At 39.5% G+C, this 24775-nt stretch overlaps 3 long non-coding RNA genes across 12 annotated transcripts in view; 1 reads left to right on the forward strand and 2 right to left on the reverse strand.

Annotated features, from left to right (window-relative positions):
- The window catches only part of LOC121675824, a 114650-nt gene that overhangs the window by 33317 nt on the left and 56558 nt on the right, over positions 1–24775 (forward strand). For 8 of the 10 annotated variants that reach the window (XR_006020238.1, XR_006020233.1, XR_006020235.1 and 5 more), the window contains exon 2: positions 21800–21914. The exons of the other annotated variants lie outside the window; for them this stretch is intronic. This is a non-coding gene — a long non-coding RNA (uncharacterized LOC121675824). The remainder of the gene's footprint in view (positions 1–21799; positions 21915–24775) is intronic. 10 annotated transcript variants of the gene reach the window in all.
- Positions 2074–8307, reverse strand: LOC121675827. The gene is made up of 2 exons (XR_006020241.1): positions 4535–8307; positions 2074–4034 (listed from the first exon to the last, which is right to left on the reverse strand). It is a non-coding gene; the product is annotated as an uncharacterized LOC121675827 (long non-coding RNA).
- LOC121675828 lies at positions 16734–18181 on the reverse strand. Its single transcript, XR_006020242.1, has 3 exons — positions 17941–18181; positions 17147–17285; positions 16734–16944 (listed from the first exon to the last, which is right to left on the reverse strand). It is a non-coding gene; the product is annotated as an uncharacterized LOC121675828 (long non-coding RNA).

Here is a 24775-nt window from a genome sequence, read left to right on the forward strand (position 1 = left end):
CGAAGGTCTGTGTCGTTGGTTTGTTTGGATTTTCTTTTTAAGTGTAACCTTGTTTAAAAGAAAAGTAGCATGTATGGTGGTGATGTACAGAAATTGTCTTAGAAATTTTGAGAATAAATTCCAGCTCTGCTAAATTCTCTGTTTTAGGGGAGACATGAACGAAAGAGAATGTAGATGAAAAACTTTGTGAGGGACATAAAGCCTCTATCTCTGGGATTAAAAATAAAATGGGAAGCACTACAGCAAATGTGCTGTAGTGATAAAGAGCCTTTATTTTTTTGTTTGTATGAAATCACAAGAAGTGGTATTACTTTATATCTTTTGCCATTGCAAGTTTTTGCCAAAATGCTGGAGGTGTAATATAATCCCCCATAATTACATGTTTTGAGATAGAGCATTCCTTAGCTGTTTATATGGATTAAAACTGACTTAGAATGCTAGAAGGCATTCCAGTCATAATGGTAAACTAATTAGCAATTAATACTGTGCTATGGTTTAAGAGTCGATTTCTGTTACAGTTTGCTGCTTAAATACAAATATGTAAGTAAGCTATGTGTGAGTTCATGGAGTTTTATCTCACTAATGAGATAAATTCTTTGTTCCTTTACAAACAGAAGTGTCAAGGAATAGCAATTAAAGGAAAGTAGTATTGGGAGCAGCACTAATTTAACAAAAAGTCATTACTTATTTGTGGACTTGCATTTATCTGTGGCAATAATTGACAAAAGGGTAGGATCAGATCTTTAAGCTTCACATTTATAAATAGACCAGAAGTTTGTTTTACCTCTCTGTTAAGGTGCTGGAATCCTGGAATAGCTAGACAGACCATAAAACAATACTTCACAGATTTGTCCTTATATAGATCTATTCTGGCACCTTTTTTTTCTAATGATAGGTTAATGTGTTTAGTTTACATCAGCTGCCCAGTATGAGTACTTCTCTGAACTGTATCCAAACTGAATAGGTCTAAACTAAGATATAAGTCTATTTTTTTCCATTTACTTCAGTAGGCTTTGGATCAGATCCCTACTGAATCTTCAAAGTCGAATTAGAAATCTTGTGTAATCATACCTTCTCATATCCCTTGAGCTGATTCCAGGCCTACAGCTGGTCTATGTAGAGATTTCTGATAGTGTAGAGCACTAAGTGTGCCTGGCAAGGTTCTTTGAATTTGGTAATATGTCCAGGCTGTTGATTTCTGAGAACCTGAAGAAAGGAATCTAATTCTGTGTTTTCACAGGGTGATTTCTTTAGAGTTTCATTTATTTTTTAAATGGAGTTACCATTCTTTGTTGTCATATTCAAGTGACAGGAAAATTCAGGTTTATGGGCAAGTATGGTAGCTCTGACTCACAGTACTGATAGTCACTGAGCATTCAGTCTGATTTAATAGTAAAGGTGATCCAACAGGCAGGAGGAAGGCAAGAGCTTCAAAATAAAACATTTAGAGATATGTTTTCTCTATGCTCTGTTTGCAGATATAACTTGAAAGACTTGCAAAAACAGATGAAAGAGAAGTTTCTTTCCAAACCCTGGCTGTCAGTTTAAGTTACAAGTGCCTTTTTGTAAAATACTGTTGGTTAAAGTTGCTTAGGTGTTCAAATAGAAAATTTGCATACAAAGTATATTTTTCATAAGTGCCCTTCTGTTTAACAAAATGGTTCTTATCAGAGGAAAAGTCTGTCCTTGCAAGATGGGCATGGAATTCCTGCATGCCAGCCAACCCTCTACAGACCCTCAAAGGGGGTCCTTCTCTAAGCAGGTCACAGAAACCCTGCTGAAAACACCCAAAAGAAGAATTTGGGATCTAGAAACTTTTGGAGGATGCTGAAGGAAAGGAGTGAGATGGGAGAGTCCACAGTTGTTTTCAAACGTCTGTAGTAAATGAATTTTGGCTTTCCAAGAAAAACACACAGACCTGCGTTATTCCCAGCTAATGTCATTCAAGATATTCCTAGTGAAAAGGCAAAACTGCTCATATTTAAATCTTTTCCACATTTCTTTATAAATTTGAAAATGGTCCAAATTTTATAAGGAAGGGGAAGGAGAACTACTGATGCACATATATTTTTCTTTTTAGTTGGAAATTTTCCAGTTTGGAATGTCCCCTCCAAAACATGAAAAATGCACATCTCTGAAGCCAAACTAATTTTTTTCCCCCATCCCCACTTAGCACAAAAGGAAAACACAGAGAACATTAAACTGCATCACTGAACAGTAAAAGATTAGCCCACCAATGTGCAACTTTCGTACTCTGCAGCATCCAGCCCCTGAGAATTGAGGTTTCTGTGGAGTTTGCACCAATCCATGGTGCTGTGCTTCAGTCTGCCCCTTTCTCCTCCATTGCTGAGGAAGTGGCATCAGCCTCTGGCTGTGCAGGGCTTCAGCCACCTCCCTGCCTGCCCCCATCACTGCAAATCCTAGAGCCATGGGGACTGCAGGACCTCTTATGGCTTGTGGGGGAAAACTGCTGGGGAAACAAGGGGTCCAGCTGCTGTGTTAATTCACTGGTGGCTATGATGGTACTTCTGTGGTTGCAGAAGTGCTGGGACCAGCTGCACAGGACCCCCAGTGTTGCTCCACAGGCTGAGGAGTTCCTGCATATGGCTTGTCCCTGCTTCCAGCCTAGTGACCAGCTTTTGGGGTAGGGGCTGAATGGAATTCAGAGGAAATACCAGCAGAGCTCGATTGCCCCAGCAGTCTGTGCACTGGCTTGGAAGTCATGGAAATGTGGCTCCTTTGTTCTTCAGTCTCTTGGCTCCTGTGCGTGTGCTTGAATGTATTTTCATCCGGGGCTTTATCTGTCTTATTTGCTCATGTTTTAAAAGTTGAGGCCTCAGAGGTATTTTGGCATTGTTAGACAATTGTAAGTGTTCAAGGATGCTGGAATTCCCTGAGGCAAGGATCTTGCTCATATCTTACTGCAAGCTGTCTCCATGGCGCAGTGTAGAGCTGTGTAGATTAACTAAGCCTGTTCCTGGGGAGCTGCTTGCCTGCCAGGAGCTGCTTGTGTGTGTCAGTGGATTGAGCCAGTACAGGCTATTGCTCATCACTGCGGGTTAGACCAAACTGTGTGCCAGAACCATGGATGTGCCTCTCCCAGGGTGTCTACTTGGGTGTCTCTTGCAGGTCTGCCCCACACCACACACCCCTTCAAGGAGAACGCCTTATCCTGCAAGTCCCCCTCTAGTGTAAGGGGTGGTTCTGTTATGCAAGTAATAAAAACATTTTAGTGTGACACACTTGCAGCAAGACACTAGAAATTCTATCAGGTAGAAGGTAATAGCATACTTTCTGTTCGAGTTCTTAAACTTAATTAAGAACCACCAAAAATTAAATTGACTCAAACATGCATTTGCTCTGCTTGTCAGTCTGAGGTAGCATAACATGGCTCTGATTTTTAACCAGGATTTAAAGTTTTGTCCTCAATTGGGTTATCTAATTTGCTTCATTTAAACACTGCAGGAAAATGAAAAGCAGGTGTTTCCTTCATTGAGCACCTACTGGTATGCTTTCTTTTCTATTTTGAGTTTTAGTCACAGCATTTTTGAATAATGAACCAGGACCTCCTCTTTGTTCTCAGGAAAGCTGAACATACAATATAGGACTGGAGGACTGGACTGAAGCTGATTCTCCTGGCGGTTACTGTCATAGTAGATAAAGCTCTCCCATAAACGGGAAAGGGAAAGGAAAGGCAGCTCCAAATCTTTATTTATCATCGGTGTGTCTTGGTGGTACTTGTAATTTCCTGTGGTTACTATGACAAATAAAACAAAAAAGTCCCTGGGATAAAGGAGCAGAAGCAGTGTTCTGGCCTGAGAGCACGGCAGTAGCTTCCCAGATAAACATGAACTCTGTTCACAAAGTTATGGAGCTCTCCTAGCACAGAGCTGTGCAAAATGAGAGTAGAGCCGTAGCATCTCTTGGCTGAACAGTGATTTGTTTCCCAGTTCAGCCAGGGTGGCAGGCACTTACTTTGTATTCTGTTCAGTTGCTGTGTTAGTCTTTTATGAAAGTCAGCAGTTGATCACAGGCTGCAAAGAACAAAAACTTATGAGTTTGAGACAATCAAAAACCAGCCAATGTAAATTGTTTTGAAATCATTCAGAGTTTGAAATTACTATGTTTGTATAATAATATAGTTATCATAATCAAAACTGTAGATACCTTATGATTAAAGAAAGAAGTGGGTGAATTCTGTACATTCATTGGAAACACAAGAGCTCAGAGCTTGTCTTGGAGAGCCTTAACAAAGCACTAAAGAGTCCCAAAACAGGGATCAGCATGAAGCATCCTGTTACCGAGTGAAGAAGGAGGTTTTGGAATAGCCTTTCTTGATTGTTCCAGAAGAAGAGTGAGCATTCATGCTATAGGAAGTGTTTTCTGAGAATTCCCGCAGGCTGAACAGTTCTTAGTCATGGCAAAGATTTGATTATTATGACTTTTTACATTGATTTTCCACTAGCAATGGGCAAATTTAATAGAGGCCAGAGGTTTCATGCATTTTAGTAAAGGATGTTTATTAAAACCTTACCCGAAGTGCTGTGAGATAGAAATCTTCTGAGATTAGATATTTGGAAAACTGTTGCTTAAGCTTCAGGAAATTGGGCGTGATCATTTCATTATGAACCAATTTGATTGCAGGCTATCTCTTTGTAATTCAAGCAAAAACCTGTCAGAAGATTTACTGAAAGCTGCTCTAGATGTTGATCTCAGTCCCATGATATAATTCACTCCACTGATTTCATCTGAAGGGCAGCAGTACTGGGACCATCTCTTCTTTGTGAGAGGACTTACTGGGCTGTACAGCTAACACCATTGCAGAGGTCTTTAGGGACAGGGAGCAGCACTTGTAGCTGATGAAATTCTACTTGCTTTACTAGCACACAGTCATGGTATTGAAATGGTGGTTTTCTCAGCTTGCTGTGGTTTGAAACACTAGCTTTAATTTCACAGCAGTTGACCTTGATCGTGCAAGACAATATGCAGCAGCACCATGGAAAAGTCCCAGAATACAATTCTCTTTAAAAGAAGCAAAACAAATCTGATCCACTGGTAATCTTAGAAGGTATTTAATCTAGCAGAGAGATGACGGCTTTAACAGGAGTGTTTAAAAACTTCTACTCAGATGCCACTCCTAATGATTTTCAAATACAAATAAGCACTCAAATCATTAAATTCCCAAGTAACTTCCCCCCACCTCCTTCTTGAAAAGCCTTAACTTTTAAGAAATGGCCTTTACCTGTAGATAAATACTGCATGTAGCTGGGCTATGAGGCTTGCATTCTTCCAGACTGGATTCATATGTGCACACATTTTTTAGCACAGCACATGCATGAATAAGCAACAGGAAGGTTATGTAAATACCACGTTCCTATTGCACTCCTTTTTAAAGCACATTCCATGCTTGTGAAAGCTGATGGGCTGGGGAGCAAGAAAGGCAGTACAGTTCTGTGGCCTTATACTCTGTTTTATAATGGCAATGCAAACATTTTTTCCCCACCTGGTCTCATTAGTACGGGTGAATGAAAGGGGGAACTTTTCTGTGGCTGATAGTCTCATTCTTCTGCTGTGCCATTATTAGCATACAGTGCAGCATGTGGGTAATATTATTTGGGGAAGGGGAAATGGGCTGGCTTTCTTGTTCCCTCTATTTGTGTGTGCACGAACAACTGACACACTGAGGGTCTCATTTAGCAAACCTTCCTCTGGGTGTGCTCCAGCCTGCCCATGCTGGTGAGGCTGCTCAGAACGTGCTTAACTGTATTCAGATGTTTAAATTCAAAAGGATTTGAACATCTGTTTCTCATTAAATACATGCTTAAGAGCTTTGCTGAATCAGGGCCTTAGCCATTAAGAAATAAACAGAGACCACCAACTTATTTTACATATACTCTTGAAGAGTGTTCAGATAGATAGTAATGACTTTCAGTCAGTACTGCCCAAAGTTGGCTTTGAACTACTGACCTAGAGGTGAAAGGCTTGTATCCTATTACCAGTCCCTGGGGCAAACCAGACTTACTTGTTTTCAAATATTAATGAATTAAGTCAAGTCAAAAATGTAGCCCCATTGATTGCCTTTTCCCCCGTATTTTTCCTGTGTCAGCATCAGTAACTGATGCTGCCATAGAAAATCTTCAGGAATCTCTGCTGCCCACACTTCTCTGCTTTAAATCACTTACATTGTAAGCAGAGTCTTAATAACTGAAACACTTGGCTAGTTTTTAAAAATATTTAGAAATGGACCTTTCCACGAATGTTGATCGTAACTGTTCATCAAGGAAAACATACTTGTGTGTAGGGTCTAATGAATTATTTAGCTATCAGTTCTTCTTACAATATGCAGACATAACTCCCACTGACACTACTAGGAGATTCATATGCATGCCAAGAGCAGGGAAAACCCTTGGAGAGTATTTAGACAAAATTCCTTGAAGGACTGGGGGAGAGGGGGCACAGCAGGAAGGAAAATCATTGATGCAAACATGAATTTGTCATTTTTCTGAAGAGGATATGTGTATTTATATTTTAAAAAGACAGTGGGGGCCCTTAACTAACAAATATTTAAAATTCTATTTTTCATCCTTAAAGGCAGAATTTAGATGAAGGCCACACACAGACCTCCAGATGAAAGTAGAGGCACAGTAATAATGAAGAAAAGCAAATGCTCCTGGGTAAGGGCTGTTTTGAAAGCTCTGGGTTTAGACTTGGGTATTGGCTTTTGGGAACTTTTTTCCTACAAAAGGAGGTTTATTGAACCCCTGTATGAAATAGAGGGCGGAGGGGTTTCTTCATCACTGGATAGAGGATGTACACTTGATCCAATGAGTCAGGTGTTGAGTGGTTCTAGTCAGATATTGCAAAGGCCTATTTCCAGTAGGATTTTCTCAGCTGCTGGGTGGTGTATACACAGTGCTGTCCAATGCACATAGGACCTGTGTGACCTAGAACAGGTCAGCAGACCAGGGACATTGGAGCCTAGACCATGATGTGCTTACAAGTGCAGAAAAGACTCAGGTGCTGTGGCAAGAGATGCAGATAATTTCAGTTTTGTTGTCAGTCTTTTTAAGCCATCCCAGCTTATCAGAGATCCATCCATCCAGTAGTGCTGTATCAGAGGAAATTCATTCCAATTTAGTACAAATGGCTGTCAAAAATCACTCCAATATCAAAATTACATAGTCCATTCCCTGCCTCTGCTGCTTCTCCTCCATGGAGCTATCCTGCCCTATGTGGCTCCTTCTGTTGTTTCAGATGTGGATCCAAAAATCCTCAACTTGGTGTCACCACTGTGCTTTGTTCCTAAAACTGGCTATTTAGTAGCAGGGAAGAACAATCTCTAAAAAAGCCTTTCTGGCACTTTTGGTATTTTGGTTTTACTTGCCTTTCCCCAAGTACATGTTCTGCCACTGGTTGAGCCGGTGACTGAGAAGGGAGGGGGATGAAAGATCTTATTCTAGGTGAGATTTTTGAGGTCCATGCTTTTTGCTATTTCTGCATTTTGAAACTGACGTCCTTTGCCCCACTGTATGTTCCTGGTGTTTGGAATTTCTGAGCCCTTCCTGTAAAGCTGCATTGCAGGCAGGTTAATTCAGTTTATGGGAGAAACTGTGATGCCATTAGTAAATGCTTCTGGCAAACGGCAGTAAGTAACCTGCAACCCTGAGAAAGTTATAATGGCTTTTTTCCCTGCTGCACACCTGGCAGGAGGACAACGTGCCAGAAATCATCACCCTGAGCTGCTCCTGGGTTTCCTGGCTCTTGAAGGAGTCTGGCCCTTGCTAACCTTTGGGGTTGAGTGTAACATGGTACAGTGCACAACTTCCAGACAGACAAAGCTACTTTAAGTGGGTAGTATTTCTTTACTGTAAACACTTCCCATCAGTTCTGGAAAACCACAAAATAGTGATAATGCAAAGTTACTGGAAAGAAAGACTCATTAGAAATTGCATCCTGATATAAAAAAGATAAGTCACACCAAACCAGTGACATTTCTTAGGAGAAATAGAATGTAAAAAGAGCAAGCTGGATTTCCAGTGAAATATAAATTAAATTGCTAAAACATTTTAATTAATCAAAGATTGAATCAGCAATTCACGGAAGCTATATTGAAAATGTATTATCTTATCTTGGCAGCATATCATTTGTGATGGGAAAAATTACCAAACCCAGAGCAGAGGGTAAGAGCTTACATCTAGGCATGCAAATATTTCTAGGAATTCAAGTACTTTAGCCTGTAGAGACTGCAGTTTACTTTAGCCTAGCTCATTTTCCAAAAGAGGATAAATTCCTCTACCATCTATTTTATCATATTTTATATACTGCTTGGTTTTTTTACTGTTTTCTCCATGTTTTTTTTTTTTTTTTCCAGGCTGACATAAAAGAACAAAAAAAGAAATGTTATTGCTTAGAAATGGTCTCTATTAAAAAGGCTTGAAAACCTTTTTATGAAATGTTAGTTTTGTTGTGCTCGATCACTAGATCCAGTTCTGGCTTGTGACATATTTATTTTAACTGATGTGTGTTTTCACTATAGTTCAGAGAAAAATGACCAAGCCCATGCCAGGGGGAAAAAAATCACAAATCAAAGACAGTAAAACTGGTTTTGGATCCTTTTACAGAAAACAAACGTTTCTATGAGTAAAGTGATATATCTGTTGAAATGTTTTGAGGTTTGTTTAAAAATAGTGAGAAATTCTCCTCTTCTTCATTCCCCCCAAACCAATTTGTTTTCATTTTTGTCAAACAGAGAAAACCCTCCTCTTATCCCAAAGCTAAATGTAAGTTTATGTGGTCCTTCGTATGAGAAGGTGTTTATTCTCCTGCATTGTCTGCTACTAGTTTCAGTATTAATGGTACTTTATTTTAAAAAAGAAACATTGCAGAATAACTAAACGGGAGACTCAAAGCATTTCAGCTTGCTGTGCAGTTATGCCCTGATCGTCCCTGGGACTGATGGTTCCAAAATAGAGGAAAATACAGAAGGAGGAGATTTTGAGATTTCAAGGGGTCCTAGGGAGCGTTTAACTGGACCAGACTCTGTGATGGCTCTAAAAATCCTTCTTCTTCAGGTAGACACACAACAGTGTCAGCCCATTAGCCCAGTCATTTTCGCTTCATGAGTAGGAGACAGACATTTAGCTGTCAGTGAAGGTAAAGGAGGATATTTGTAACCAAAATGGATTGTTTTACCTGGGCTTATGGTCAACATCAACCCAGGGCAGCACTTACTTACATGCATAAAAATTGGTGTCCTTTAAGTGAAAAAACATTATAGTACAAAGCAACAGGGAAGAGGGACAGGCTAATTAATTTCAGTCAGTCCTGATCAAAGATACCTGTTCATCTTTGCAAGTTTTCCTGTCAGACAGCTGCCTGAGGGGTGTGGGATGCTCTGCTGTCAGACCTAGTGCTGATCCCATGGCCTCCTCTGCGAGGTGGCATGTTGGGAGCCTGTTGGGGGCAGAAGGAAGGTGAGAGGTAACCCGAGGCATCCACAAAGCTCTGCCAGCCTGTGAGGGCACAGCATCCTGGTCTGCTGTGCCAGGCTGCTGCTGGGGCAGGAGAGTCACAGCCCCTGTTGGCAGGGGCACTCTCCCCTTGGTCATCACTGAGGAGTTTTTGCAGAAAGAATCTGAATGTACATCACTGAATTTGGTCTGAGATGGCTTTTTTTTCCTTTTCTTCAGGGTGAGGGATTTACTCAAACCTGTTTTCTGGCTGGGGTTTTCAATGGTTTGGTCTCTGTTTCCTTAACAAAGATATATGCTGGGATTAAAGGATCTTGAGTTAACCTCCCTGGCTTATTTAAAATGCACTCTTTGTAAAATACACATCAAAAGTGTCATGAACTCTCTTTCACTCTGGGTGGCATGGAGGGTGGAGAAATGTTATAAACAAAGTAATACAGGGTAAATTGTAATCTAAGAGGCAACCTTTTTTTTCCTATAGAAGGCAGCTGAACCAAAAGTGCACTCTCTAACTGCGGAACTGTGCTAAGGAGGATAATGTCCTATTATTGTCATTGCTTTATTGTTAAGCTGCTTCGAGTCAGTATTTTGTGCTCTTCTGGGAAAACAGTTTGGGCATAAATATACTTTCCATGCAGCTGAGGTCTGCTGAGCGCTGCTGTTTGCTTCAGAGGGAGGAAGTTGCAGGTGGCTTGCAGGTTGGCAAGTACGCTGTGTTTAACACTGCTCAGCTTCTGCAGCGTGGCCCTCTGGGCCAGGGACTCACATCTATTTACCTTATGGCAGTTCCCAAGACACTCCCTTGCATACCAGCCACTGGCCATGCTTTCCTACACTTGTCAAATAACAGATTTGGAACAAATTGTGTAGAATTACAAGAGGCACAAGTGCAATGCGTAATTGTCTACCTAGCTACCAGAAGACAATGATAATTATGCTTTTATTTTAAATCATATAGTGGAGGTGGCTAGAGTTCTTATAGTTCTAGTGTTGTTATGGCTATAACCATAATAACAGTTTAGATTTCTAGTTCAGAAATGTGATTTAATGTTTTTTTCCCCTAGAGAAAATTATAGCCCAAGTAGCAGAAGGCAAGTAAACACCTTACTTTACACATTGGCACTTTCATTACAACAGGCCAGAGAGCAGCACTGCACATCCCAAAAATATATTTGTATAGTATAATCAAAGTCTATGTAACATGGAGAAAGTTTCAATCCAAGGGGTAGGGAATTAGTCCCATAACAATAACAGAATTTGTATTTCAATATCCTTTGGTAGTCCCTGCACTAAAAACTGCTTCTTGCCATGAATCCAAACAGCAGTGTTTGCATATTGACTACTCAGCAGTATTTTAGGGGAAGAATGGGTACAATATGGTAACTGCAGCTGTGAGAGGCCAGGATATGAGCTGTCACTTGGCCCAGCTAGCCCTTATGGCAAAGATATCAAACTGCGCTGCCTCTTGCTCTTTACACATGTCACTCTACCTACTGTAGCTGTTTATTTGCTGCAATTTCAGTCAGAGCTTTGGGACCTTCATCACACCTGCTCCTTTTCTCAGTGCATCAGATGTGCTGTTGCATCTGTGTCCATATAATTTGTTCCTGTCTGTTAAGTGCCACTCTCCAGTCACGGGCACAGCTCACTGGCCAAGAAGTTGCTGGTGAGAGCAGAAGCTGTATGGAATTGAACTCTTCTGTTTCAGTGCTTCATAATAACATTTGTTTCATAAGACTTTTTCAGCCTGACGTTGATGTGGACCTGGCACTGGGATGTTCTTGAATTGTCAGAATATGTTTTTGTTCCCCACCAATGGGTTGACAAACCCATTCCAGCTGCAGTGAAAGAAATAAAATGAGAAATAGAAATGACCTTCTATCTGAAGGACAGAAGGGGAATCATCATATGGGTAGGGGGAGCCCCAGTCCAGAGTATTGTGAATCCCCCCACCACCATACACACACACATTGTGCTCTGAAGTTAATATTGAGCAGTGAAGGGTGTAAGGCGCTGCTAATAACAGTGCTATTTGAGGGCTTAAGCAGCAAACTTACACATGGGGATTATCAAGACTCATTTTCTCCCATAAGTTCACCACCCCTGTTGTGAAAAGATGTTTTAAATTTAGAGACTGATGATTCCTGGCAGCTTTCTGGGTGACCATGTTGTCACTCTGAGCTATATATATTTTTTTTTAATATTTTTTTGCATCCATCTCACCTTTTTGAGACCTGAATCTTTCCCCTGTCTTAGAAACAGGTTTTCTCGTCACTCTATAGCTCCGTCTTGGCAAGGATGTGACACAACCCCGTGTAACTCTTTGTAACTCTATAAGGTCACAATGTAATAAGTAAATGCAGACTCCTTTGCCATCTGTGGGTGATGAACACCTGCATTAGGAGGGCATGGAATTCTTTCAAGGTATCCTTGAATAGACTTGTGAATAGAAGTATCTCCTGCATCTCAAGACATGTGAAAACAATAGTCCCACAGAGTCAAAGGCACTGTATTATGAAATTTAAACGTGTTTTGCTTACATGAGTCTTAGGATAAATCCTTTCTTTCTTTCAGCTGTGAAATCCCTCTTTCAACCCTTCAAATAACCCATCTGAAAGAAATCATTCCAGCAGAGCCATTACAATTAATTCTATTATGCAAACCTGTAGTTTCAGATTTTCATTAAACTGACAAATGGTTCCTCAGAGTAATTTTCTAAATTACAAAATATATCTTGGCTGTTTTAAAAGGCCTGTTATCACACACTATCCTATAACATAGGACTATAGTAATGCTGTGAAATTTAGTCCTCAGCTAGGATTTTTTAAGGAGCTGTGTTAGTTGCTGATGTCCAATACCAGTTTTAAGTTACTTAGGATCCAAGGGAGTTGATTAGTATCCAAGATTTTGAGGGAAAAAGTTTTCATCTTTATCAAGGTACTGCAAAAACATTAGTGTTTGGAACAAAAAAAAAAAAGTGGCAAAAATTTCTAGGTATCACTAATGACATTAAAAAACAGGTTTTGTGCCAGCATTTACTGGTAGTCCTAAGCACATCTTTCCCATCCAGTAAAGTTCCTGATTTGCCTGGACTAGCGCTAAGCTAAACTCACCACCATGCGTCTTAGAGGAACCTCCCAAAAGCAGCAGAAGGGCTGTAATGTGGGCAGGCATGAGAATTTAACTGAATGGTCTCCTAAAGAAATCAATAATCAGATCATTTCAAAAGACCCATTCAACAAAAACTTGGATAAAATGACAGATTATTTACAACACTGGTTTAAAGCATTTATGTTGATAATTAAGAATAACAGACAAAGAGTATTAAGTAAAGGAGAGCAAGCATCTAGCCAGTCATTAAAAGAATGGAATTTTTCTAATCCTCTTACAAAGATGCTGTTTTGGGTTAAAGTCCCTTTCTGCATAAAGCAGCCACACCACATTTTTTAAGTCAATGAAGAGCCGAGAGCTGTAGCCCAGACCCTCAAAACTGCTTTAAACAGACAACTCCCACTGAGAGACAAGCATTAAATTAATCTGCGGACTGGGTCCATGGGATGAATAAAGAGAGTATCTTTCCCTCTGTATGGCATGGCAAATAATTATGTAGCCAAATGAATCTGATATACCAGAAATTTATTAATGTTTATTGGTTGGAAGTTTCCACATTCTGTATCACACATGTTTTATCTCAGGGTTAAGAAATTCTAAGAAGTGTTTTTTATTAGGTTAAACTGAGAGATTTTAAATCATACAGAGCCACATTTATGGATAACATCTGGTCTTTACATTTACTCCCTTTTTTATTCAGTGAGGATTGTTTGTTCCTGGGAAAAGAGGGTATATGATTGTTTCTATCTGCCTCAAAAATAACCTGTAATCTGCAAAATGGAGTAAAATTTACATTTTTGTTTCTTAGGTATCTGAGAATCCCACTCAAGTCTCATTATCTACTTGTGCTGTTCTGATCATTAGTAAGTGCCCTTGATTGCAGTTGTCTTCCTTTGAGTCCTTTTGAGCCCTCGTAGGATCTGTGAGGCAGTAAGGTCAAGTAGAAGCTTCTTCAACACCAATCTCAAATCTTATTCAATTAGGCCTTCTTGGTAAGACATTGTTTAACGGGTTGGAAGGACCTCAGATTCTGCTTCTAGTCTATCAAACCTACTAACAGCTCCTGAAGATGCATAATTAACCTTCCCCTTGGCAATTTCTTCTACACTTGCCTTCATGTCACCTCAAAGTCTCTGTCCAAAATGACTTTATCACCCTGTTTATTGCTCAATCCTTAAAGACGTCTCTTCTTCTACCAAGCCTATCAGCCTGACCATACCAGCTGCTGTAGCGAAGCAACTGTGAGGACAGCACTTGGCACTCTCCTTCTTTTCTCAGTATCCCCTGCCCTTGCTGTTGCGTGTCAACATGTCAACACGTGTCAACAGCAAAGTCCAGAGACTCCTGTCTGTAAGCTGTGCACAACGTAAGTGACTGGGCATGGTCTGCTGCTCTGAGAAATGCAAGCGTCATAAGCTGGTTAAGAGTACACCTGCTGGTAATTCTTTTCCTTCTGGTGTACAGGCAGTTGAGCAAACTGATTCTCATCAGAGAAAGGGCTCAGAAGTTTGGAGAGAGCAAGACTAATGCTCTCCCAGCTGTTGTCTCATTATACCAGTGCTTTGGTACAGCCTTGGCCCTTGGTGTTCAGAGGTGATGTGGACTGCTCAAAAGCATCTGCAGTACAAGAACAAGTCACTTTTTCTCAGCCAAATAAACAGAGAGAGGAGCAGGTATAATAAGAAAGCTATATTTGAGTCATATGGGATTTTTCTCTTCAGTAACATACAGTGTCCGTATACAAACTGATGATGAACCTTGCTGGATCCCCTTATCAAGAGAAATGAATTGAGTAAGTCCATGGAAACTAAGTCAAGGCTCAATTTACTGCAGTTAGTACAAGTAGAATTGTAAAAATACTCCCACCTTCTCATTTAATTCAATATTTTTGTACTAAAAAGATGATGGGTCACTTTTTTTTTTTTCTCAAGAATTTTTTCCTCCCTAATGATGATACCCTGTGGAGTACACAACAAGCTGCCCTTTTAGTGTAAGGAATGGAGAAAAATGAGTGAGTAGGTTCTTTCTGATTTTATGCACCTCATTTACTTAGGACCCTTGTGAATTAAATCCTGTCCTGTAGCATATTACATCTCTCGGAAAAGAAAAGGGATCTGAAAATTTTGGTCTGAATAAAGCTAGTTTGTGCCACATAACAGCACTGTAGTGGGCTATGGCTTTAAATGCAAAACTTCTCTGACAAATGGACTATATTATACCCTATAGGTATGTAATTCTTTTTCTGTAACTGGCTGCCTTCTGATCCTGAGTTCAACACAGTAACATATTAATGCCCCTGCAACCTCAGCCTATTTCCTGAATGAGGTTTTATATTAAAATAAGAGATATTCCTAGTGATTTTATTTTTATTTTTTCTTCCTCTCTTTTATTCAGATACTAGCTGATGCTGGTAATGGCTCAGGAGGTAATTTAGGACTAGGTTAGAGGTGCTACGTTATTCACTTCACCTCCATCTCTGGCCTCTGTAGACAGTACATCACCAATTGCATAACATAGCAGGATAGCAGATTTCAGGCTGTGATTAATAATATGATTCCTTGAACCCTCTGTAATTACTTCTATTAACAGATGACTTGGTGCCTAATTAGCAAGTCACTTGGAATCAACTCATACAGTAAGTTATATTTCATATAACTCTTCTTACAGAGCCCCTTAGAAAGATATTTTTCTGCCTTAAAAAAAAAACCCCAATCTCTGCTGTCTAAAATCAGGTATTGATTGGCAATTAGGTCTGAGGAAGCTGTGGGGGATAATTGTAGTGCACAAAATGCCACAGCCTTTGAAAAACCAAAGTGTATTTTCTCATGGAGCGATAACTTTGATGTCATAATTATGATCATCCAACTAGTAGCAGACAGCAGAGAGAGGCCAGGCTCCAGCTGTGTCTGCAAGCTGGTGCTGGTACATACCTGCCAGCTGCATGGGAATGATGTTTTACAAACACTCCATCACTGTTTCAAAGACCTCTCTCCGAGGTCTTTCAGGTTCTTAAGTGACACAGTTCCTGCCACTGTCCAAAAAAGAGGCAAGTATTAACAAAGCCAGTGACCAAACTGATTGCCTAGGGCCCTTAAAAACGTTGCTGAATCCAGCAGCACTTAGCAAAAGATCAACATCCTTAGGCTTCTTCATTATCTTGTCTCATGAGTTTAACTCTCAGAGGTGTGAAGTTGAGTTTTAATTTTTTCTCTTTTGAGATGTATAATGTAAAATAAGGCATAATTGGAGAGTGATTTATCTTAAAATGCTTGTAATTCTCACATTAAAATGGTTCTGTTCACAGTGGCGAAAAAAAATGCACTCACTCTCTAAACTGCCTACACTAAGCCTCAGAACATTTGGTGATCCTCTGGAAATGCTGCTCTGTGAAAGTGTCTGGAGTCTCAGGGGATGAGAGACCACTGAAGTGGTTTGAGACTCTTCAGAAATGTCCCCTATGTCAAGCATAGTTTATACTACAGTGGCCTTTAAATGTGATGCTCTCTAGTTACACATATAGTCAGGTGCTCTGGAAACCCCAGAGCAGACTCACTGCTGTCACCTGGCCCTGGCACGAGGTAGGAAAAAGTCCTCACTTTTGTAATTTGGACCTTTGAACTCAGCCAGAGATTAGAAAACTAAATTTTGCCAAATGCTGGAATTAAAATCATGAAGTGATAGAAGCCAAGTTTCTCTAAAATAAGCTGACCTTCCAGAAAGATATGACTTGGAAAACTAGACTGGAAGCACATGCTGTTCTTTGGTTCTACTCTGGGGTTTTGGGGTTCGTTTGGGTCTTTTTTAATTCTTTCTTTTTCAGGTGCAAACAATGCAGATTGTTTATGTCATGCATATATAATACATCTTAAGTTTAAAGTCTCCTATTTAAAACATTAATGTGGTATTGTGGAAATATTATTGTACAACTTTTGTCTTTGCCAGTAAATATAAAAAAACCAATTTATTTTCATTTTGAAGTGATAAGTCCAATATGTGCATGACATAGTGGTCCTCCATCTAAGCTCAGCAAGTGTGTTTGGTTGCCATGTGTTAGAGATGCTGATTTGGGTCTAGACCCCCATGCAGGGCAATATCCAAAGCCTCTGAGGACTGCACAGCACAGTTCAGCAAGTCTCTACTTGTTTATTCACATTCAAGTTAGACTTTTTAAATGGTTTTGATTAGCTCCCAATGGTTTTAGATACTCTTGTATATCAGCAGATGTGGTTTAAGTTTAGAAAAAGCTGGAGTAACCTTACCTGTTTTGCCAGTTTCTATTACTGTGTCTTGATTTCATCCTTGATTTCAGAGAGACATTTCTAGGCCAGCACTCAGAGTACTAATGTTGTTCAAGCAGACAAGGCTATGGTTAAAAAAACCAAAGAATTACCTCGTTAGAGCTGCCATGATTCCAAGACCAACAGCTTTATTCCTAATGTAGAGGTATTTGTACTTAGGGAGAAAAAGAAGGAATTCAGATTTGAGATCTCCTTGTCAGGTGCAAAAGAGAATTGAAAGTAAAAAGAATCATATCTGTCCAAACCCCTCTCGCCACAGAAACTCACACACATGTTGCCTAGGGTGTGTCAGGTGGGTCTCTGCTCAGCATCACCACTTTGCTCACCCAGGGGTTGCTCATCTCAGTTTTCAGTTTGCTTTACTCTATATCGTTGCTTGCTGAGAGGCCACCATTATAGGCCTGACCTAAATGTTGGAGTTATGAAGAAGAAAAAAGTCACTCTGATGGAGAATAGATAGTGACAAAGACTTTATTCTCCTGTCCACACCGTCAGCTGAGAAGGCCCTGCTATCAGCAGTAACTGAGCCTTGAATCGCACGTTTTCAGTGCTGCAGGCGGGAGATGGGCTTGGGTTACAAAGCTGAGTCTCACATCAATTAAAGTCTGTGTGCACAGCAGCTGCATTCAGAAAGGTGGAAGAGATTTAATCTTCACCTTTCACCTTGGGTCAAAATACAAGGTTACTAAGACAGACTTATTAAAAATGGATTGTTTCTGCCAATTTAATGTTAAAAGTTTGCAGTTATTACAAAAGCACTTTAGTATTTGCTCCCTTTGTTAAAGAAACTTGCAGTTAAATAACAAGGAAGTAATAAAACTGTTGAAAGAAACAAATAAATGTTTATGTCAGACTTACAAAGTCTGCAGCAGTTTTAGTCTTTTTTCTTGATAAAGACCAGAGAATTATTCTCTACTACATCTTATTTGTGAGTAGGTGAATTATTCTGATCAAGTGTAAAGAGTCTCCCAGGACTGAATACTGAAGGTGTTCTTAGCTTAAATATAGTGGAAGTAAGATTTTATTTTAGTACAAATAATTATTTAAGAAACAAACCCTACCTGAAGTCCTGACTTCTTAGCTGCATCTCAGAAATCATATGTCCAATTTCAACTCACCACTGAAGTCTTTGGCATCTTTCATTGTTTTTCAAAGGAGGCTGAATGAAGCCCAAAGGAGAATATGTTGCTGATCTGTGTTCCCAGGGTGCGCTAGAGATAAACAAGATACGATTAATCACATTGGTATTTCACTTCCTTTTAGATTTGTGATTTGTTTGTGAATTGAATTTGAGGACAAACATCTCCATATGCAAATAAGCAAATCCCTACAGTCTTTGTGTCTTTCTGTGCATCTAAGTGATTTCCCCAGAGAGGTAAAGGCAGACATTTTTCTGTAGTTTGTTACAGCCTGTTTTCCAAAGTTTTGTGGAGAAATATGTTACTCCAGGAATATATATGCATTCTAAAGATGGGGTCAAAACCTGTGTTTCATATGGGTAGCAGTTTGTCACTGCTAAAATCAATGGAATCTTTGTCATTGACTTGGAAGGGTATGAATGAACAGCCTGTGAACAAGGGAAACTTACTGTCATCATTTTACAGAAATTCTGTCTTTCCAGTTTTGCGTCATTAACCTCAGGTTGAGTAAAGCTGTCATAACAGAATAGAAAAAGCAAACTGTGCTGGTAGCAAACCGTACTTTTTAAGGAGAATATTTGGAATGAGAACTCAGCCAAGAAAATTGAATTTTGGAGAGGCGTTCTTACCTAATGCAAGAGTCAAACATGCGATGTGGTGTGTCTGTGCTGGGTTCTGTGTCACTCGCACAGCAATTGTGTCCCTTTGAAAAAGTGATACTGAGTGCACACTAGTCCTCTGTACAAAGAGTGTGTATTTCATGGAGTGTGTGCATTGCTTGAGTTACAGCTGAATAGGACTTTTTAATATATTCCAGATATGTTAGGCAACAACTGAAGAAATATGTGAAGCATGCTCTAGTCTTTGTTTGAAAACACATGTATTTTATTTATAATGTGGAAACTGTACAGTCATCACAATAGTTACACTCTGACATTTAGCTTTTTTATTAAGAAACAATACCTTTATTAAAATTGTAGCAGTACTTTTAATGAATTTTCTATTTAAATTATTGTGAGTCTTATTTAGAGTTTGAATGATACAGAGTGATATTGGTCATCACTTGCACATTAAAAAACGGTTCTGCTCAGTGTTTCCAGGTCTGGAATAAGTCATAGAGGCCTAAGAGCTCTGGTGCCTTATGATGGCTTTCATTAAAAAAAAATAGAAATCTTGTTGCATATATGTCTGAATAAAGGTTGAAAAAATGAAGTAGATGTAACTGTCAGAGCATCTCAAAGGTTTCAACACTCTAAGTATATCTTCTGCCTGTCAAAAGTCACCATGTTTCCTTGTGGCAGATGCCAGCTCTCAGTATAATGTAGATGGAACAAGCTTTCCCAATCCACTGTTGCACCAATGGGCTCCCCACCATTCAGAGGCCTCGGCACTCCTGGCTTGGGCGCAGCTGTGCCGTATGCTGGGGCTCCACACGGGTGTCAGGATCACCTGCATGCCCCTGTGGGTAGGGCTGTGTCCCAGGCCCTTGGGACAGTCCTGGCAGTGCAGCATGCAAACACACTGCTCTGCACTGCCTTGTTAAACACTGATGCTCCTCTACCGAGGGCCTTGCTGCCTAGAGGTGCCTCACCTTCCTCTCCTTGGGTACCAGTATCCTACAAAGGCATCTCTGTGGTACTGCATTAATGCCCTGGTGGCAAAACCAGCCTCAGGTAGTGGCTTTCTGTTGGGGCTGCACAGGTGGAGAGGGCAGAGGTGCTCCTCCTTAACTCCTCAGAAGTCCTGACCTTCTGGGGAGTTAAGGTCAGAAAGGCAGATTTGTTTGTTTGTTTGTTCAGAAAGTATATTAAGCACTGAACTTTGAAAGCCTTTAGCTGAGTTGATAATTCTGTGAAATATTCATGAGTAAAATCTGAAAATCTTTATATATAACATTTAAAAATGTAACCATTTTTGCCTGTTAATTTATTAATCTAGGAAGTCAAGGGTATTGCCCATCAGAATACCAGAAGTAGAGGTAGAAATGGGTGTAGCTGCTGCCTTTCTGGGTTTGAGGAGGATTTCCTTTGTGTTATTTTGTTTTCAAGTGTCTCATCATCTGGGGTGAATGTTTGCTTTGCTTCTGGTGAGGGGAATGACGAAAACTGGCACTGTTTGATTGAATTTTTCCTTCATTCCCTTCATATATATCTTTATACAAATGCCATGATTTTGATTTTGATTTTGATTAGACTTCTACCAGGACTTTTCTGTTGCAAGACGGAATTTCTTCTGACAGAGATTTCAGAAGTCCTTTATTCACCAGTATTCCCTTGGCTGTGGAAACTTAGTCAAGTCTTTAGTCCAAATCAGATGAGAGCACTGACCACCAGGTTTTTTAACTGGGACTGCATCAGTCTCCCCTGAGTTTTTGGTATTTTGCATAAAACTTTTAAAGGCCTTCTTTTTCATCCCAACAGGAAACAGGAAAATATTTTGCTTGAAAGCTGAAGAATTTCATGCTAGAGAAGCACCATTTCATATCCATATGTAATCCAGAATTGAGTTTGTCAGTGTAGTCTGAATTCTGTCTTTGATCTCTAAAAGAAAAAGGCAGCCCATGAAAATACTCTTGAACTAAAAGAACATAAACAGGCTTAAAATACCACTTTCTCATGGAGTGTATCCCACAAAATCTAGGGCCCAGTGAGTTTAGTAGGGAGACATGCTGCAGTAAAGGGACAATTTCAAAGCTCAGAAATTTTATTTCATTTTTAATCTAACCCTTATCTGAATTTCTTTGCTGGATTTCCAGTCTCATTACCCAATATTTGGCATTTTGTTTCCCGAGAAATATGGCAGAACAAATCATTTTGTTGGCAAGGAATGTACACATCCAGTGGGCTTCTCTGCTGAGATCTTTTAATTTGCTGAACACCTCAGATTTTCTCAGTTCTTTCTTATAGAGATAAATAACGCTCTGCCTGTCTCCAAGTCCTGCAGAGGTGTGTGCCAACCATACTCCTTGCCTCACCTGGGAGGCAGCTTTAAGGGCTCCCATCTTTTATAAAATTGATGAGAGCTCAATTGCCTGGCTGCAGTCAGTGTGCAGGGCCCTGGAGCAGAAGACTGCTGTGCCTCTGTAAAAGCTTGTGTAACTGGGGCATTTTCAGAGCAGGTTGGAAGATTCTCAAAAAGCCCAAATGATTCTCTCTGCTGATTCTTAATGAACCCTATGGGAGAGGGTCTACCAGTATGGAAGATAAGTTCTGTGTATCTTAGCATGGATCTTTTGCCACCAGAATGTAAGAAAAATATGGCACAATTATTAAAAAAACCCAACCGTAAGAGCACACAGTGAATGTCCTACTAGCTCAGCAAGGAGCAGTGGGGATTTGAATGACCTGAGATGGCTTAGTTGTTATCTGCCTTTTACTCTGATTTTATTCATGGAAAACTTGTTTTCCTTTCAGTGCACTACAAATAACCAGTCACCTAAAACATTAAATAATGAAATTCAAATGTACTGAGTTAATCACTGGAAAAGTGCTTCATCTGAAAACTCCACAGGGGATCACATTTCAGAACACAAGTGTCCTTGTACAGTATGCATTTCCTCTTTGGTTCACAGGTTTGCTCATGCAGAGATTTAGAGTAATATTGAATTACTGCCTGAAGCCATGCCTGACTATCTTTTTCATTAATTACCTTCCATGGCTTTGGGACAGATTAACTGATAAATATATGAATCCCTAGTGCAGTAACCTTTACTGTGTACTTAGAATTACTGATAGGCATGTAATCTCAGAATCTGTGAAAAACTCTTTTTTTCTTCCTATAGATTACTACTGAGCTTTTGCTATCTGAGTTGCCCATCCACGCTGCTGTATTGTCTTTGCCAAAAGATACTGTTAACCAACAACTAGGACCTCTGTAACTGCCCAGGAGGAAGACTGGTATGGCTTTTCAGAAAATATATTTGTTTCTCTTTTTCTCATATGTTAGCATAAGAGATGGCTAAAACTCCATAATGATATGTGTTATCTTTTCTGGGCAACAGATGCTTCAGAGTAGTCTAAGAAATGCAAATAAAGCAACTGTTTATCTGTTTAGTTTTTTGGGTTTGTTTTTTTTTTCCATTTTTATCTTTCCTTAGCAAAATGTCTCAGGAACTGGTCATTCTGGAAGGCTAATCACATTGTTTACAAAAAAAAAAAAAAGCCAAGCCTCAGTTGCAGCTGAGTTTTATGTTTCTCTAAGCTGCCCTTCAGCAAATTATCTGCTGCAAGTATTTTGACCAGTGTACAACCTTCTCTGTGCAAAAATTACTCCAACTGTTTAAATTTTTAAATTCACTGAGAAACGTTTCAGATACTCAATCTGGGCATGGAGTGCTGTTGTATTTTTTTGCTTTAATTATGTCTTGTGGTTATTCTTACTGTGTAATCTAGCTAGTGATCTAGTTAGACAATATTGTTGAACAGCAGCCTTGCTGGGATTGCTCGAAATTTCCCGCATGTAATCCCAAAATCTTTGCTTTAGGTGACCATTGCAAGTCAAAAGAATCACTTCACCACAGCCTGAAGAAATCAAATCAAGCCAGTATTATAAAGCAGTATTATAAAGCCAGTATTATAAAGCATATATATAAAATTAACTGAACTAATGTACTCGCATACTTGTTTTTAAGGCCTTTGCATTGATGTATGTTATAAGTTGTTAATAATATGTGGTAAGAACATCTATTTATAGGAAGTTATTGCAAGTGAACAAAACTTCACTGATGTTGTTATAGGAGGTCAGTTTAGACCTATTCACATTCATGAGCTTGGATTTGAGTTAGAATTACACAAAGTTTTAAATATGAAATAGAACTACACAGGGGGGTAGAGCAACCAGAGCCTTTTTTGATTTGTTAGTCTTCTTTGACACTAATATAGGATTCCCTTCAGCAAAAGATATTTTTAAAGTTACCAATTAGGCTCTGTATGCCCCAAAAATATGGGAGTAGCATTGCTAGTCTGTAGCTCCTTGGGGTGGAGAAAGCCTTGGATTGCATGCCCAAGTAAGCGAGTCAGTTTTATAGCAACCTCTATCCTCTTGAGCCTGAGCACTCTTATTGCTAAGCATCCATAAAATTTGTGCCTAGAGTAATTTTTCTTCCATCTGTTCGGCTTGAATGGAGAACATTTGTTAAACCATGTTTGTAGGGATGTTCACAGTGAAATGCATGCCCACCCTGATGTTAGGCTGGTTAACTGGTCTTTTTAAACACAAAGCTGATATTGTTAGATGGCACAGAGCTTGAACAAGTACAAATATGAGAGAGCACAGTTTTTTCTTTTCTTATAAACTTGAGTATTCTTTCCCATTGTTGTTCTAAAAAGAGCTAAGAAGAGTAACCAACTACCCACTTAGAATAATTAGTAGTTGAAGTCCACCTGTCAATTGCTTAAAGTTAGATTAAGTCCAGTCTTTGCAGTCTGATACTTTTTCAGATTCAAGAAGCCAGAGCCATGTAAACATTGAAAGTAATTATGTCTCTTTCTCCTCCTTTTCTTCCTTTTCTTCCCCCTTTTCTTTCTGATGTTAGTTATTATAGAAAAGAGTTGACTTGAGTTTCAGAGAGTCTGCCAAAAAGCCTCTTGCATTCCCTGGGGGATTGAATTTTACATTCTTCAGCAAACAATGTCTCCTGAAATGCAAGAGGAAAACACTGTTTTTCTTTTTAATCTAATATCAGTGTCTAAGCCTAATGGAGCTCTGATTTTTATTTTCAAGCCTGAGGAACGTCATGTGTTGATATTAGTATGTGCCTTTTTAAGCTTCATTTGTTATCTTTAACCAGCTGCTAAAGTGTAAACAAGTTGTTTTTCTCTTCTGTGTTAAAAAGGGCTCTTTACTTATCCAAAAACTCCACTGCTATTGTGCTTATTGGGCTATGCTAGCAGCAGTGAAAAAACATTATTGAATGCCGCAAATGTTTGGTTTATTTCAAAGCCTTTCTAAAGTGCAAATCATCTGTTTCTTTTCAGCTTTTCCCTTGCTAGTAGAAAATTTAAAGAAATCAGTCAGAGATAGTAACATAAGAGGTTGTCTGTGAGTTTTTTCAAGTGTAATAAAGAAGGGATTTCATATTTCTGACAGTGATTTTACATACAAAATTCATGTACAATCCAGAATTTCAAAAGCGAGCTTGGTTGAGCATGTTAGAGGAGCTCTGATTTCTCAACAGAGGAGGAAGTACAAAACATTATTCCTTTCAAGGTAAGGCAAGCTGAAATCTGACCTTTTGGGATTATTTATATAGAGCATATATACAAATTTCACTCTTTCTCTGCATTACCCCAGCTCTGTATTTCCCTGCCACACCACGAAGACTTTCCAAAGAGAAAAAAAGAAATGGGGCAGGGGAGAAGAGTGATTTTAAACATTTTGCATACAGACAGCAGCAGCAATGTCTGCATGTGTGCTAAAGAGGGAGTGCAACAGGTGACTTTCAGGACTGAGGCTGTTTGACATCTCCACTGGCTATACCCCATCTCCAGCAAAATCACTGCCACCAGATATGACTAGATTGCTAAGGCCACTCCTTGAAATGTACAGGATATATACATCTTGAAATGCTCCTCAGACTCTCATAGGAAAACTCCACAACTAGGAAAACAATCATGTTTCCAGATTATTCCTTACAACTTTCCAGATTTTTTTTTAATTTGTTTTGATTCCTTTTACCTTTGTAGCTTGAGTTTCACTTGATAACTCAAGTTTAAAGTACTGATATTTGCTTAGAAACCCATGGTGCACACAAAAGGAT

This window comes from Corvus kubaryi, unplaced genomic scaffold (assembly GCF_017639235.1).
Source record: "Corvus kubaryi isolate FWS band 111438036 unplaced genomic scaffold, C.kubaryi_AGA036_p1.0 76, whole genome shotgun sequence".
In the NCBI taxonomy this organism is placed as follows: Eukaryota; Metazoa; Chordata; class Aves; order Passeriformes; family Corvidae; genus Corvus; species Corvus kubaryi.